The 17,602-nt window shown below is 37.3% G+C and overlaps 1 protein-coding gene across 4 annotated transcripts in view; it reads left to right on the top strand.

The window, feature by feature from the left end:
• The first annotated feature begins 284 nt into the window (after positions 1–284).
• LOC135469610 (KN motif and ankyrin repeat domain-containing protein 1-like) overlaps positions 285–17,602 on the top strand; it is a 47,480-nt gene continuing 30,162 nt past the window's right edge. For 3 of the 4 annotated variants that reach the window (XM_064748113.1, XM_064748115.1, XM_064748111.1), the window contains exon 1: positions 285–391. The gene's annotated coding sequence lies outside the window, so the exon portion shown is untranslated. Of the gene's footprint in view, positions 392–9,138; positions 9,413–17,602 lie in introns of those variants that run through there. The other variant, XM_064748112.1, reaches the window with a different exon arrangement.

The following is a 17,602-nucleotide window of genomic DNA, read 5'->3' as shown; positions in this document are numbered from 1 at the left end:
ATCACTTTTTCTCTAACGCTTTAAACTCATGAAGCTTTAGGGATTAAAATAGCTTCCAAGCTAAAAAAAAAAAACGCCACCAATGGAGACTACACCTGAAGTAAACTGGCTTTAATATCAATCTTCATAAACACTGACATTTATCTTTTGCTAAACGTCGCCGTCAGCCACATATTTAAAACGGTTTTATCGCATGAAAAGGGGCATAACTCAAAGGGAACAATCTGTTCAAGTGGCTAAACTTAGCGCGGAAAGGGATTCCCTACATCCGGGTACTCCGGAGACATCCCTCTTAGCACGACAAGGCGAGAAAGCAAGTGGCATCTGTTCGTCTTCCTTTATTTGTGTTTGCGGGCGGGATCATAAAGGAGGACCTATGTGACACTTTTCGGTAAGCTTTTTTTTTTTTAAATCGTGGCTAGCCCTCTTTTCTCACAGAACCATATCGTTAACGTCCCAGCTCTAAGACCGTGTGGAATCACGGACACTAAACAACAACAACAACAACAACACGGACTGTCGACCACTTGTTCAAAATGGTAGATGTTAACATCTTTTGACTTCTGTTAACATATGGATGAAGGCATGACAATGTGTATCACAGTCATTTTCGTAGTCTACAGTATTTGTCTTTATGTTGCACTAACTCTTGTTATGATTTTATTTAACTAGTTAAGTCATAGTCCATGGATCTACGTACCAATTTTTTAGATGGACTCGGTCTGCTACAATCAAAGTCTGACACTTATCGTAACATTTAAACCCATCGCTGCCTCTCAACAAACATGGCACAGATTTTAAACTGCCAGCCCCTTCCTAAGTATGGTAATCTAACTGACCTCCTCTGCTCAATTACATGTAATTTTATGGTGGAATCTCTTAATACGACCATCATCAATGAAACTAATTAACTCGCTGCATTGTGGTCAAATTGACTGCTAGAACTTAATCGGTGCCTTGCCGTTCTGGGTTTGAAATGCATCTGAGTTTTGGCACTGACATCGTTGAGAAAACGTATATTTTCATTGTGGTTTGCAAGAACAACTTTCTTAATTCAACCCAAAAAGGCATAAAACAAGAACGTGAAATTTTAGTGCAGGTAAGTTTGCGTGCCTTCAGCACGGACTTCATGGAGATCGTTCCCATTGAGTTGAAGTTTGGAAATGTGAAGCAATTTTTTTGAGAGGGGGTCATGTCAGAATTTTAAAATAGCACCGTCTAGAAGGACTAATTTTTTATCACTGTAGTAACTAAAATACGAACCTCAGACGGTTTTACTCATTAGAAGTGGGTTATTTGGGTCAGCCAACTTTTGGCCTATTCTAATATTGTGTAGAAATAATAAATCCTCCTCTTCACATTTTCAACTGCAAGTCACTCTGACTAGAACTAGCCACTCTGACTAGAACTAGCCACTCTGACTAGAACTAGCCACTCCGACTAGAACTAGCCACTCCGACTAGAACTAGCCACTCCGACTAGAACTAACCACTCCGACTAGAATTAGCCAAGCCATCAGGTGGTAAATGTTAGTATGGCAGTTCTTACTGCTGTCATTCCTCAAGAGTATTTTATTACTTTGTTATTTACTGTACATGTAGCTCTGTAAAGCTCTGATTACATATACTGTCACAGCCTTATCTTATTGCATAAACTTACCTTTAACATCTTTTACTTCCTGTGCTGTCTTCAGCATATGAATACAGAGCTGTGATAGTATACAGCAAAGTTGAGCCCAGCAAAGCTAATTTATTACTACATGTCATGGATCAAACCACTTACTGAACTTGAAATTTTGAGATGGCAGCTAAATTTCAGTAACAAGCTATCTTCATCCATTGCTTATCTCTGGAAGTATCTATCGTCTTTGCTTCCTCATCTTTGGTAAAGTGTAACGCTCTTCGCCATAAGTCGCTCTAGATTGGGAGTAATTCACCTTGGAAAGTAAAAAATTGTAAGCCAACCATTTCTTGGAGTAGTCAGTTCAATAGTTTGTATCCCATATTCAATCAGGAGCTTAGAAAATAGAGGAAGGAGTTAGTCTGAGTGCCATGAATGCAACAGGAGCAGTTTGAAATTTCTGGTTCTCGACTGTCATATTTGAGGGATACTGATGGACAGTGAATGTCAGATTGTTCCGTGTACAGGGGTAAGAGTACGTGTATTCTTGGACAACTATAATAAAACTATAAAAATTACTTTTTGTAACCTTTTTTTTTTTAAATCATCTGCTTTTATATGTCAAGTGAAACCAGAGATATCCTTAAAAGAGGTTATTGTGAATCTAGGCGCTTTATCTAAGCAAGCAAGATTGCGCCAGATGTTGATAATACACCTTGACAAGATACAGGTATATTTCCAACTTGTTTATACCATGGAATTTACAGCTGTCATTTTGACACTAAATGAGAACAACAAGAGACAGCATAAAACAGAGTAGTCAGACCAAAAAAGTTATCGTTAGTGGTACTTTGCAATCGTGATCCTTGATAATCGTTTTGCATTGTTTCAACATGTAACACCTAAAGGCATGTAAACACCGTCCATGCTCAAAATGAACTTGTACTTTTACAATATAGTGTACTGTAAGCTTTACTGAAGCATATCAGTTTTTCCCTTATTGTTACAAATGACCATGGTCATTCATTTTCATGGTTGGAGGAACAGAAGAATTGAGAGTAAAACCACTATTAACCTTCAGCATTGCAACGACTTGTAACGAAATTTACACACATGTGATGTGCAGAAATTGACCTGAAAAAGGAATCCAATGCATATGTGTTATGTTATTAGTGGAAGGCAGTATATTATCTGCGACGGATTTCCCCCATAAAGATGCCTTATGGATGCTGTTAACAGCATTGCCATCAAGGTCCTAAAAACAGTGGCAGTAAGGAAATCTTGAAAATTCCCTTTCCATGGTTCCCACTGGTCTTTCAAAGGTTTTAAAAGTTGAAAGTCCTAAAACAAAGAGATTATCTTGTGATATGTATTTGAAAGTACTGGATCTTTCAGTACAAAATATAATGTTGTATTATGTTCAAAGTGGACCAATAAATAATGCAACAAATAGTTTTGATTAATCTAGGACATAAATATTTGTATTTACACCATTCAGTCCTTGAAATTTCTGGAAAATATAGGACATTAGTTCCTGGAAAGTTCTTTGAAAAACATGCACTTTTAAGGGTCAGAAACCTGCTCTCTGAGGCTGGGGTTAGGCTCTAATCAGGTTCATTCATGATTAGTTTCTATTTCGCTGTAATTTATCAGTGATAAAATTTACAGTGATCACGTTTCAATTTTGTAGGTACCGTACATGTAAAGTTCATTACTGTTTTGTTTCTTCGACAAGAGCGCTGACTGGCTTAGTCATGTACAGTGTCACTCTCTCTGCTAAGACTTCTTGAATGTGTAAATCCAACTCGTGTTGGTTCACCTGTGCATTGATTTTGTACAGAAGCTTTAATCAGTTCTGACATGTCTGAAGGTAGATGATTTGTAACACTTTACAAAACTCATTTGTAAAGGCAATATTCTTTAGAACAATGTAAACCTCCTTAAGAATAAATAAATAAATGATGGAGATAGTTCTGAGGTGGAAAGTAAAGTATCTGGATCTTACCTGTGCTGTTTTTTTTTTTAAATTCATGTTTATATCAAAGTTCATGGTGACCTTTAATATGGCCCTTGAATGTGTTTTACATCTTGACAACATTTTGTAAACTACATGTAAGTCACAGCCCTGACACTTAGATGTTTGTGTGAAATAAAAAAATCTTAAATCTTTTTGATGTCTAAAGCACGTTTTTCAATGGAATTTGTGCACACAATTATTATGAAAATAATGCTAAAATGCTTTTCTAGAAAATACTAGCTGAACTGACTCATATTATTTACATGTACGTGTATGAATGTTTCCATTGTAGTAATTATTTACACGTGGTATGAAGGACAGTGTACCTGTAATAGTTGTGAGTTGGGATCTGTAGAAATTGTTGTGGCAAAACTTTTTCATCTTTTTCAAGTTATCAAAAAAAGAAAAAGCAGAATTTATTAGCTGATGACTGAGAAAACAGCTGTCTGTCAGTTGAATGTAGCACAGGATGTGGTAGCTAGTGTCTACCCTGTTCTTTTCATTAATAAAAACCTGTTGATATTTAGTTCAAGATTTGGGATCATTCATTTTCTACATTTAGGGGCCTTAGTGCTCAACTAAAAAGAAAGCCAATTAATTCTACAAAGTGTGTTGCAGTACAAAAGCGATACATGTACAAAAGCGATACCTGTACAAGTGATACATGCAGAAAAGTGGTACATTAGGAATTCATACGCATCAATTTTAGACGCCGGTATTCGGTGGTAAAATTCAGTTAAAAACCGAATACTACGGTAAAAAAACCCCTCAATTCTGTGTTTTTCTGGTACAAATACTCAAATTTTTGGATAAAAACTGAATTGCATTCGAATCATATAGGTGTAGCGCTGACTTCAATCATTAATGTATGAATCCGTGACAAGCCAATGTAGTCAGCCGTGATTTCGTAAATGGACTCAAGCCGTGTTGCTTTTCCCACCTACAGTGTTCAAAGACGGACCTCCATCACAGAAGATTTGAGATCAAGCAACCTTTTAACATGTAATGCTAATCACGTAACCATTTGTCTTCAGCAAGTTTATGGTCAGTCCTGCAGAGTCATGTCTATCTGGCTGCCTCATTAAGTCTGCGTGTTGACCTGCATAACTCAGGAGAAGCAGAGCCTTGTGCACTGAGCATATGCAATGTGATGTCTCATGTGTAAGATTCACAGATTCATTGTAGAAACCCCCCCAAAAAAACACAGCATACAGTGCAAAATACTGTGTTTAACAGTAAAAAGCTGACACATGTATCGGTTTTATGTAGGGAGCATGCAGCTGGTTTAATCAAGTCGTGAATTTACTATTTGTGTTTCAGTGGTGGACAGGTGTATATCTCTTAGGGCCGAGTAATCATCATGACAGATTGAAACGGATTCATGTAAATCTTACATTTTGTAATAACAGGCCCAAAATGGAAGATTCTTGCATCAAACCTACGTCATCAAAAATCATGTTTATTGAAGGAGATGAATATTTAAATATCAAGTATATAACATTGAAAAGAGTGCATCTCCTCGCAGGTGCATGTCATAAAAAACGTTCTAATTTGTACCTCAAGTGGATGAATTATAAATAAAGTCCGCGCCAACATCCGCTGTGGGCGACTCCATTTTGCCTAAGAATTACTTTTGAAGTCTTCTATGTTAGGAGGAGAGTTGCCGTTGGAAACCGCTGAAGTGCAGTTCGTACATTTCTGGTAGAACTCTTCTTCCCAGAAGGTAGGGAACAGTACAGTTCCTTTTCGGTTTGATGACCTGGAATGTTGGACGTAGGTTCCGAGTTTACACGAACAAGCCAGCAGTTTTAACAACTTATTGGCTACACACCCCCAGCATAAATTACAGGGTGTTGGAAGATGGAGGACGCTATGTACTCAGTGACTTATGCCAGCTTTGCCGTTTTCAGGCTTTACGTGTGTGGCGAGGAAAAATTGCAAAATTATGCAGCAGGCATCACCAGATAGAAAAAAATGTGCTCTTTTCAGCCTATAGTGTCGTGTTTTTAAGTTTTCTTCTCATTTAAATGAAGTAAAGAGAAAAAAAAATTAAGATGCCATTCTCAAATGTTAGAGTGAGTTCATCTCAACTTTCACATGTCAGCATGCTGGTAAGCCAAAGCTCACTCCCTGCAGTTTCACACTTGGCTTTATAACCATTCAATAATCTGATTAAATTATCAGCATTTACTGAAAGTGTAGGAATATTAATTCCTATACTATTAGGTATGCCTGTCACAGTGAGCAAAATGTGTCCTGCATTGCTGCAACAACAGCATCACACATGCTTTTGGAATCAGTTGCTTGCAAAGAAAATGTAACCGGTTACAACCTCCTCCATTATTCATAGTAAAATTTCTTTTCTTTTTTTTTTCTGTTAATCACTTAATATTCAAAAGCTTAAGCCTAAAATATCAAATGACACATGGGTCACACGTCAACAGTTGGAAATGAAGCAAATGATATAGCGTTATTTATGTATATTACTTGGTGCAAAATACTTCTTCCTGAAGTACAAATGTCTATTCAGTGATCTGAGGTGATGCTCTCGTGTGTACTTACAACATAGCCAAGCATACAGTGTACCTGTATGGAAGATTTTCAAGTGCTTTCTTGTTTAATACAACAATCAACAATGGAACATGGATGGTTTATAATTGTTTCGTTATAATTATACATGTATCTCTGATCAGGGTAGGCCCAGTCTTTCTATTAGCATAAGTTGTTTATTTTTGATGTCATATGCAGGGTTTGTAACTGTTTCATTATGTATCTCTAGTCTGAGGAGGATAGGCCTCATCTCTGTATTTTGCAGACGTTAACTTTTGATAAAAATAGTGTGTATTAGTTTGATTTTTTCCTTTAATATAACAACCAACAATGGAACATGCATCACTGTGGTTTATAACTGTTTTATTATACAATGTATAGCTCTGATTTTGATGATATACTTGTAAAAGTATATGTGTGTACCAACAATAAAATCATGATCAGAAATGAACCTCAAATGAAATTAAACTTTCTCTGTAATATTTATTTCATATATATATATATATATATATATATATATATATATATATATATATATATAAATTTCATATATACTTTCACGTTCACAAAATAACCGGTCTTTAAAGTGGAATTATACTCAATACTAGGTTAAAGTCGGCATTCAAACTACAAGTAAACTCAATTTGACCAGAAAAAAAGGTCAATTTTGAGTTTGCGGTTGTAAAGTTTTGGACTTGTGTAAATACCTGCACGTGTACTAAAATGAAGCATCTACAGAAGTGACAAAGTGATTTGACTTTCGTTGCTGATGGGCACTCTGACCATTCTTTTGTTACTCAACACACCCATTTTCTAAAATGGTGCAGAAAAAAAAGTATGCCACAAATTAAAAAGGCGGTTAATTTGTCTGGGTTGAAGTACAGCAGTACAAATTACTTGCAGAATTCTGGTGCTGCATCAAAAGTTGTTTGTCTCGTCAAAACTGGATAAACCCCCTCTGTAATAGACAAATGTATTTTAAAGATCTCTTTAAAGGGAAGCTTCAAGTGCATCAAGTAATGTTGACAGACCAGTTTTCTCTTTGCTTGAGCGAAGCTAAAAGAAAAAAAGGAATTTCAACCTGTGACCTAGAAGGAGCGGCTGTCTTTTCATCTGAAGTGTGTGCCAGAGAGAGGCTGAGGAATGAGTTTCACCATCTTGTCTTCTGCCTAAACCTCAGCTAGGTTTTCATGTAGACAAGTGGCTGTAGCACATATATGTTATACAATACATCATACTGGCTGAGAATCAGAATTTGAACAGTTATTGAAACATAAACCCAGATTTGTTTCTCTGACTTGTGGCATGCGGTAGCTCTCTATCTTTTGACAGGAAATTAATTTTACATTTCTGTAGTATAAATGTTTTTTACCCTCACCACCCCACCCTTCATTTCACAGGGATTTGGTTTACCTTAATGTTTAAAATTGTATCAACACATCATGGTATTCAGAATTCTTGTAGAGATTCAAAATTTACCTTGTTTATATGGATCTGATGTGCAGCTACATATTAAATTAAGTCTCTGGGATTAATGTTGTAATTAAGACCTTAGTGGGTCTTTTATTGACCGACAAGTTCAGGGTAATTAATCTAAAGGGATATACTCATTGCAGCTTATAGAGGCATTAAACAGTGTATATGTGTAATTTGGGCTACAAAAGTATATTAAACAACTATGTTTATATTTTCCTGGATATACATGTAGCCATCTACATGTGCATAGAACCTATATGTAACTTTATAGTACTGGATATTGTTAGGATAGGTTATTTGAAACATGTTCCATCTTCTGAAACACATATGGATTCCATAGTTTTGAAGGGTGAAATATTTAGTCTAGCCATGTGTGAAATGTGTAGCTACATGTATGTCAAATTTGAATCAGGTTAAATTTGAAACGTTTTGTCTAATCAAATGTGATTAATAAGGTTTAATCCAAAATGTCTGAACTAGAAAAATGTGCAAAATGTAGTCTAGTCAAGTGTGAAACGTCTAGTCTAGTCAAATGGAAGAACTCTACTCTTGTCAAGGCTGAAACTGATAGTGTCATGAAACACAAAATGTGAAGTGTTAACTGTGTCAGGCCACATCAGGAAGGGAAAATGCATGTGAGTTAAACAGAGGTAATTAATAGTTTGGTGTGAATCTAATTAGCCTACTCCAAGGTAAACATCTTAGAAAGGTAGTGGATGTTTGTCATCTTGCAGGCTCCAGTGTTGTTTGTGTACCATTAGATGACCTGTCTGTGACATGTCATGCATGCGTCATGTTTCACGCGTCTGAGATAACTCTTACACCATCACTGAGTAATGTTGCAAATAATGGTTTTATTTGCTGATCTTGTTGGTTTTTAATTACTACTTATCATGTGAGCTGAAAGTGAATTGCCATTAAATGAGGTAGATGTGTGCTAGTATCTTCTGTGTGTGTGTGAACTGAACTGTGCTGTTGTATTGTTAGTAAAGACTGTTGGGTTGCATGCTTCCCTTATTATGATTAGCAGACTCAGGGGTGAGGCTAGAGGCAAATTAAATGTAAGGTTTTGTCAAGGAGAACTGTTGTGAGGCAGGCGTCTTAAGGTGGGTGACAGATAAGTGACTTGGTAAACAAAGGGAACAATAAACCCTGGTGTAAGTTTACATCGCTCTCTGACCAGAAGAACTGGTTTGCACATCTCCTACTTAAATTACTTTCCTCTACCTCGGAATTTAAGACACATGTAAAAATAGACCTTAACGAGTTTTGAAGTCCGGTTTTGTATTCATGTTTTATGCCTGCACTGGTGGCTCCTGTATAGGGCTGGAAGGCGCATTGATGGGCTGGTAGAACATGTAAAGTGTGCAGGCTCATGTCAGCAGTGGCACTGTACACGGGCAGGCCAGTCAGTGAGTTAGTGACAGGCTGCCAGCTTTTTATACACAGCTCCGCAGTGTCAGACAGATCTTTAAGAAATAGTTTTTCACTTGTGTAGGGATTGGTGGACTGGTTTGGCTGGTGGCACATTCTCCTGCCTTTCTTGGGCTGTCAGGTTTTACTTGTGGTTGGTCGTGCGCTAGCCACTGCCAGCATTTACAGGGCCGTGGCGGTGGGAGTCATTTTATACTGGGGGAACAACACAGGGATTCAAAACACGCAGCTGTAGCTGTGCCTGTCCAAGCACTATAAGGGAGTACCTGTGGGCTAACAGCCTTTGTCCAGAGTACTGGCCTGTGAACATTACAGGTAAGACTATAAACCCTTTGGCCATAGCTGACCTTGTCCGGCTAACTTGACCTGGGCCCTGGTCAACTTGAGACTTGAGGTGAACTCGATATCAAACAGTTGGACAGGACAAGCCTAAGGGCAGCCATGTCGGACTTCAGACTAACAAACCACTGAGGTGTTACTAGTGAAGTTATACCTATGAGAGAAGTCCCATTAAGTGCAAGCTTGGGTGGACACGTACACTGTATGGGAGTGCCCATTCACCCATCTCATTCAGTCATAAGTCATAATACACTTTAATACACCTACCTAATGTATCGCCTTAATATATAAGCCTGTCTCATTGCTGGTTAATTGGATTCATTATCGGAGAATTTTCCTGTACAGATAGTACAAAACGGGTTTCCTCGTACCCTTGAATCCTTCAGCCCCTGAATGGGTATACTATAGTCAGATTAGATTTGTTTGAGGTTGTAAAATAGATGTACATGTATTCATGTACAAATCCTCACTTAACCAACATATATATAACCAACTTTGGTTAAGTTCTGTTTGCAACTACTAGTAAAATCTTTTTTTGGCTTCTTTGTCATATATATATATTTGTTTGTCGGTAATTTTCCCCAAAACACCTTGAACACTAATTGTACCTTTAAACCGTCAAACTATTTTGGAAAATTGTTGCGGGCGACGGAGCAAGTTTGACGTATTGTCATTATTCTATCATTATGCAAACAGTGATTGTCCTGATGATCAACATAATGATGTAAAACACCACTATAAAGCTTGTGAATAACCTACATGTATGGTGTTTACACCCAAATACACATATCTCCAGCAACAGATAATTCATGCACACTGACTTTAAGGACTTAGTGTCAGACTGCAGACTGTACATTGGCATGTTGATCAGAATTACTTCAATTACTATTAACGTACTGAGACCAGTCAGCAATACAAGTACTGTGTCTATACATGCATACTATTTCAGACTGCAGCTGTTATAGGAATTTGTAGAAAATGCTGTGATACCTGCATGAGATCCACTACATGTATAAATTGGTATTAAGTGAAGTTCAGGCTTCAGGCATGTATGTAGGTATGCATTTAAATGTACTGAGTACAGGGTATACGTGTAGCTCTATGTACTCTGCCTAAAGCATTAAATGCCCACACCTACACAGTGTACATGTAGCAGAGAATTTCTGTTTGTCATTAACAGACCTAGATCTACCCACCGCCGTGTTATATAAGTTCACATTTAAACAGTGAGTCATTGTAGAATTCAGACCTGATTGTGTCTAAATTATAGACGGTTATACATATACATTAATGATGGAAGTTTGTAGTAATGCAGGGAGAATCATTGTGCTTGTGTGTAAAGTATTTTGAGTTTAAAGTATTTAGTAGTAAAGTATTTACATGTACTCATTATTATACATGTATAAGAGATGAGATGCAATTTTGAAACAATGTTGTGGAAAAAGTTTGTTACATGTACTGTTGATATCTGACACCTGGACTATGGCTAAACATCTGCTTTTTCATGTCAAGATTTTTTGTGTCCTGTTATATGAAGCTTTAATACTAGGCACTCGTATTCACCTTCAGAGTCAAAGCACTTTCCATCTGCTGATCTGACCGTTAATTGAATATATTATCTTGGGATATGGTGTGATTAATTCACTAAAATCTAATTTAATCTTGGTAATAAATAAATCAATACTTTAAGGTGTATTTACCTAAAATTTTGTCCATGACAAGTTAATCTTTTTGCCTGATTCTGAGAGTTCTGTTGATCTTAGAATAATGTTTTTGTTTGGGAGGATAATAGAGTACTAGAAAAATGTAAAGTTTTTTTAATGACTTTTATAAACAAAAAACTTCAAGCACTTCATTAATCTTCGCTAGATTTAGAAACATAAATAAACTGAAAATTAATTTTTTATAGCTCTTTGTGTATTAAGGCACTGTGACGTACATGTTGTTCTCTCAAGACCTTTGACTGAAGCCTAGCCCATCCTACCTGAACAAAATCTGCCTGTTATCGGGCAAAAAATCAGTTAGGCTCGTAAAACAGACAGCTCTAGGGGGATAAAATGTGGCATTTCAGTTGCCTTTAAAGTCATGTTAAGGTTGCTTTTATGTGCTCATATACCGTTTATGTTGGACTTTGGTAGCAGAATGACATACTGCACATGCCTTGTACTGAAGCCATTAAATTGTGGATCTTCAATGTTGAGGATTGCACTCTGAGGCTCATACATCTGCCTATTGTCAGGGATTAATCCAGAGTTGATTGGCTAATTAGTCTGCTTGTTTTATCTTGTAACCTCAGAGTTGATCCTCTGACACCCATACTGGAGTCAGCCGGATATCAGATAACTCAGGCTTCCATGGGCAGGAGAATCTACAAGCTGGTAAAGACTGGCAGTATGCCATTAATTCTCTTAGATGCAGTAGAAAACAGATGATACACAGAATCCACCTTGAAGGATCTGAGGACAGAGGTGGTGTTAAAGATACATGTACATTGTAGATCTAACTTAACCAACTGACTTCTGGTCCTCCACCTGCTGCCCTGTGTGGATGTAGATGCCAAAAACATGAGTTGTGTGTAGGGAGATGTACATGGGGCAGTGGAGAGAGTATAATAGTTCAACAATCATTGATACATGGGTTGCAGAAATGGGTTTTATTGGCTGCGCTCAATGGTACTGCTGCAGCTTTAAGCCAGGAGGTTTGTCAAGTACGTGGTAAAGGGCCTTCGTTTTCACCAAGCTCACTGATTTCCTCAATGTATAAACATGACCATTGTCAAATAAGTGTAAAAGTCTTGAGCATGGCATGGAACACCAATGCTACATGGAAATAATACAGAATATCATAACTGGTGATGTCTCTTCACACTGTGTTAGCCTATTTTCATGGTGCTATGGCTATAAATTTTAAAATGGACAGGTGCATAGAATAGTGAACAAAATTTTGTGAATAATTTTCATTATTGTATATACACCTGTCCCATGTTAAGATATACTGATTTGCCGTACTTTGCTGTAAATCATTGGTGCCAAGGCTGAAAGGGAGGTCATGGTGATGTAACGCTCCTGTATTACATGTGATAAGGAAATCTTTTTGGGGTGGTCAGTTACTTTTTATGTTAACACAAGCAGGTCAATGATCTGGATCCATTGGAATCTGTTACTAAATTCTGGATGGTGATGCACCAGGATGTCATTAACATCATAATGTATCATGGGACTTGTGAACAGGCTCTGATTCTGAAGGTGTATGTAGAGATGACACTAGGCTTGCGCACTTCTTTTGTGGCATGTAATTCTGAACTTCTCCTCTAAATGACACCTACATGTGCTTCTGGGACTCTAACCCTGTGTGACACAATACCAATTGATGAACTACCGCTAGGTTTCAAATGAATTTTCAAGTTCTCTAAAAGAGGACATGTAACTATAGTGAATGGTGAAGGAGATTTGAGCTCAAACAAAGCATGTATGACTTACACTGTGTTAGCTCAGTTTTCAGGGTGTGACTTGTTTAGATGGAACTATAGGTATTGCATGACAAGTACTGTACATTTGTGGAGTGGCAGTCATGAGGTTAGAAACGTGGGTGGAAACACAGACCCGTTCATTTCATAGAGGTCATTTTGTCTGGTTTATAGCCTATAGGCACGACTTCTGCTTCTCTACACCCATTTTGTATGTTTACATGTAACAAGCGCTCAGGCACATGTTGAGAGGCTGTCTCTGCATGGGATGATAAAATGGTAGATGTTTTGAAGCTCAGAAGATGGTCACCTACTGTTGTGTCATTTGCATTGTAAGATTTTAAAGGCATTTATGGTGTATCCGATAAGCCTTTCTATTTGGATTTAGTCTTACATAAGGCAGAAAAATTGGGTGCTATAAATTTTGTTCTTGCCTAACTTGTTCATGTCTTTTTAGAAAGTATCAACTTGTAGGCTAAGTATACAAAGAAAATGGTTGGCCAAAAAAATTTTGCAAAAATGTATATGCCCTAAATGAACATGACTAATATGGTAATTTTTCCTGATTCTGACAGTTCTAGTGATTTTAGAAAGGTGTTTTGAGGTGTGCTTGGAACATGGGGTGATATTCTACTGGAAAATTATAAGTTTCAGCACCAAGATTAAGATTTTGTTACATTTATTTGCCTCTAAAAACACACTTTTGTGAGCGAAATTGCAAGTCATTTAGGGTAGTTTGATGTTATGTATATGTCTGTAGTTTGACCAGTATCAACAGCTGTATCAACATATGAAGGCTTTAAAACATACTAAAAAAAACAAACAAACCAAGCCTGGAGACACACTCCTTCTGAGTACAAGAACAAGTGGCCAGCATACATGTACACAGAGGGTGTTGTAACTTTCAGGAAGACATATACCCTATTTCTTTTAATTTTTGTGATTATATATTTTGGCCATTATATATGTAATTCTAGCAGGAATATTGAATTTTTTGTTTTCTCACTTTGTTAGACCATCTGATGAACAACATACTCATATCTTTATTTTTCCAAAAAACTGGGAAAGAAATGTATTATTCTCCTTTCAATGTTAAAAATATCTGTCCCAAATTTTAGAAGAATTAGGGTATAGCATTGTGTGTGTGTGTGTATAAGGTGTTAAGGTAAATATTTAGGATATGTGGTGAGGCCAGTTACTTGGTGGCAGGGTCAGAGTGGGTGAAGTATGACAAGCCTGGCGTGCTCCCGGCTGCATTAGTCTGGGTCCTAAACACTCTCCCTACAGTATTACATATGCATGCACAGGGACTTGCCATTCTTTTGAACAGTAGAAGTTGTCTAAATGTTGCATGTTGGAGGAGCTGTTTAGAGGAATACTGCAACACATGTTGTATGAACTTTCTCCTGAGTGAAATCGTATGAATCGTATGAAGGCACATGTTGCTTGAAGTCAGTTTTGACTGTTCAGGAATTATATACATGTAATTGAATATATAATATACTTGACAAATAGCATTGTTTATTTATTTATTTGATTGGTGTTTTTTGCCGTACTCAAGAATATTTCATTTATAAGATGGCAGCCAGCATTATGGTGGGAGGAGACTGGACAAAGCTTAGGGGAAATCCGTGACCATCCACAGGTTGCTGACAGACCTTTCCACATACGACCGGAGAGGAAGCCAGCATGAGCTGGACTTGAACTCACTGCAGCTGCATTGGTATGGAAGGCTTCTGGGTCATTGCACTGTGCTGGCACACTAACCATCTCAACCATGGAGCATTACCTATACATGTACTTGCCATTCTTTGGAACATTCTACAAGTATATGTATATGTATTAAGTTTGGAGGAATACTCTCTCAGGGTTGTATGAACTTTCTCTTCAGTGTTTAAGAATTATGTTAAGGCTAGGTACGGTGTTTTAAAGCCTTCACTGGGCCTTGTTAATGAAGTGGTCTACTTCCTCTCTTCCAGTTCAAAAAACTAGGTTTTGACAGTTGACATTATGTGTTACAGAATTCCCTCTGGATCATTTTTGGGCTTAGTTTCAAGGAAGTTTGTAGAGTACATGACATTGGATAACTGTTAAGTTTCCAAAGGTTCCTGCCTAGTTTCCTGGAACAATCATGTCAGTAAACCTGACAAGTGTCGTTTGCATTAGTATTTATTGAGATATTGAACAGGAGTATTGCATACGTAATAAAACACTTATCAAATAAGGAAGTCAAATATGGCCAGTTTAAATACACTTTTAAATGAATACACATGCCTTAATTTCTCAACCTTTTTGCATATGAAAGATCAACTTTCAGTGCAGTTTATTTTAGCTGAGACAAATCTACATTGGTTGGATTGGCCAATTTCAGGGCTTCACAAAAACTGTAATTTTATCAGTTTACACAGAATAATGCCTATAGAATAAACTGGGATAAAGAATAGACTTGCAAACATGCAAAAAGGTTGAAGAGTTACAGTAGCTGCCCTCCAAAAACTCAGATTTTTGTTACTATAGATAAAGGTATTTTTACTATACATGTACACGAATAGGGAAGCTCATGGGGATTGTTACACATACAATTCACATGTACACTGAGTATGTGCATTGCGAGCCAAGGTACACATAGCCTGGTACATGTAGGTGATTTCCCATGTTGTTCTAACTCAGAAATTTTATTTTCTATTTAATACGTCATTTTAATTTTCAGCAAATACATGTATGCCCCTGTACATGTATGTAAACTAAGTCATGTGAATTGCTTATGAATTAATGACACATTTTCATTATATGTACATGTATATACATGCCCTTATACATGTACATGTATACGTCAGCTACAAAGTGATGTAAAGTTGGTCATTAATTAATGGCACTTGTTCATTATACATGTATGGTCACGTGTCAGCTACGTGTACAAAATAATGGAAAGCGGACATCAATTAATAGAATGTTTTTATTTCATGTAAATGGAAATATTTCAGTTTTGGTCATCCACCAATTAACTTAGCATAATGCAAAAGCTGAGATATTCTGAGTAAATGTAGCATTGATGACACTTCAGTATTTCAGCAAAGTTATCAGATCATCTGAAGATGACAAATTAAACAAATTAATCAGATAACTGAGCCTGATTGTGAGTTTATTGGCGGTATCTCTGCTTTTGTATTATGGACTTCATTTAATGGCACAATCCATGCTGCATAATATCCAGGTCTATACAGAAATATACAGATAACCTGTACTTGAACAGAGCTAAGCTCTTTATCAGATGATCTATAGGTACTAGTTAGCAGAAAGCCTACACTAGGAATGTTTTTCTGGCACTGCTGGTTGATGGGTAGCTGGGCAGAAAGGCATGTTGACAGGTTGCTGTAGACATGCAGGGGTCTGGGGGGAAAGAGAAGGGGAGTGAAGGGCGTATAATATACCTGCCATCTGCGGCACAGGTGGCTAACACAGCCACATGTAGCAAGGCAGGACTGTCTAATGTAAACAGTTTGACCACTGAAGATGTATAGATGTGTAGTGTAGTATGGTATAGGCACTGTATACATGTATAAGCCAAATGCACCTCAGGTTGTACTGGTTTATTAGAACTGTCAACAGCATCTTTTTGTGCCGGTTACATGTATGAGATGGCCAAGATAGGACTAAAGTTATATGTTTGCAAATAAAACAGAAATTAATAAAATATTTTCTTTATTTTCCACTACTACTAGCCAAGAAATCCCAACCAATGCCTGCTTTGAAAGGGGCGTTATTTTCCCATGTTAAATTACCATGGTTTTAGATCCCCATATTGGGGCCTGGTTGGCTCATAGGGTGAAAGAGATGGTTGGCAACAGCTGACAGACCATTGACAAATGAGTTCATAGGCTTGAATCGAGCTCTTGCTCCTTAATTAGGCTGGGGGTTTATGTCATGAGGTTTGTCAGGTATATCTGCCAGCAACCTGCGGATGGTTGTAGGTTCCCCAGGCTCTGTCCGGTTTCCTCCCACCATAATGCTGACCATCGTTGTATAAGTGAAATATTCTTGAGTACGGCATAAAACTCCAATCAAATTTAAATAAATAAAATAAATACATGTAAATTGTCAGGTATACATGTATGTACAAAGGCAGTGGTTTACTCTGGAAACTCCAGTTAACTATCTATGACAATTCTTCAGTAAGGAGCTAAACACCTATCAAGTACACAAGTATATACATGTTTTTACATAGATATCAAAGTAGGCTTTTCCTGATGTGGAGAAATGATAGAATAATAAAAACAGTTGAGCCTTTTTTCAGCTGTCTACATCTTTGTATTCTGACTACAGTTTTAAGTGTCATTCTTGTCAAGGATTGAAGTAGAACAGCTTCTTATCGAGGGATGAAGTTTAACAGTATATACCCCTATACTGATTCTGACAAGGAGGGAGGAAATGAGTGAGTGAGTGAGTGCTTGGGGTTTAATGTAGTGCTCAGCAATTTTTCAGTCACATGACGACGTCCTTAGGGTGTATGGGCTGGGAATTAGATTTACATGTAAACATGGTACATGCAGCTGTATGTGGATGTATGGAAATATAGGAAGTAATTTCTCAACAGATTCATGGGCATGTTTCATGTGCTGCATGTGTAAAACACTGATATAAGTTCTAACTATAATTCTGTAACTGGCTTTTCATGTATGATTTTCCGATTTTGAAAAACT

Source organism: Liolophura sinensis, chromosome 7 (genome assembly GCF_032854445.1).
Source record: "Liolophura sinensis isolate JHLJ2023 chromosome 7, CUHK_Ljap_v2, whole genome shotgun sequence".
Taxonomy (NCBI): domain Eukaryota; kingdom Metazoa; phylum Mollusca; class Polyplacophora; order Chitonida; family Chitonidae; genus Liolophura; species Liolophura sinensis.
This window is presented reverse-complemented; position numbering and strand designations above follow the sequence as displayed.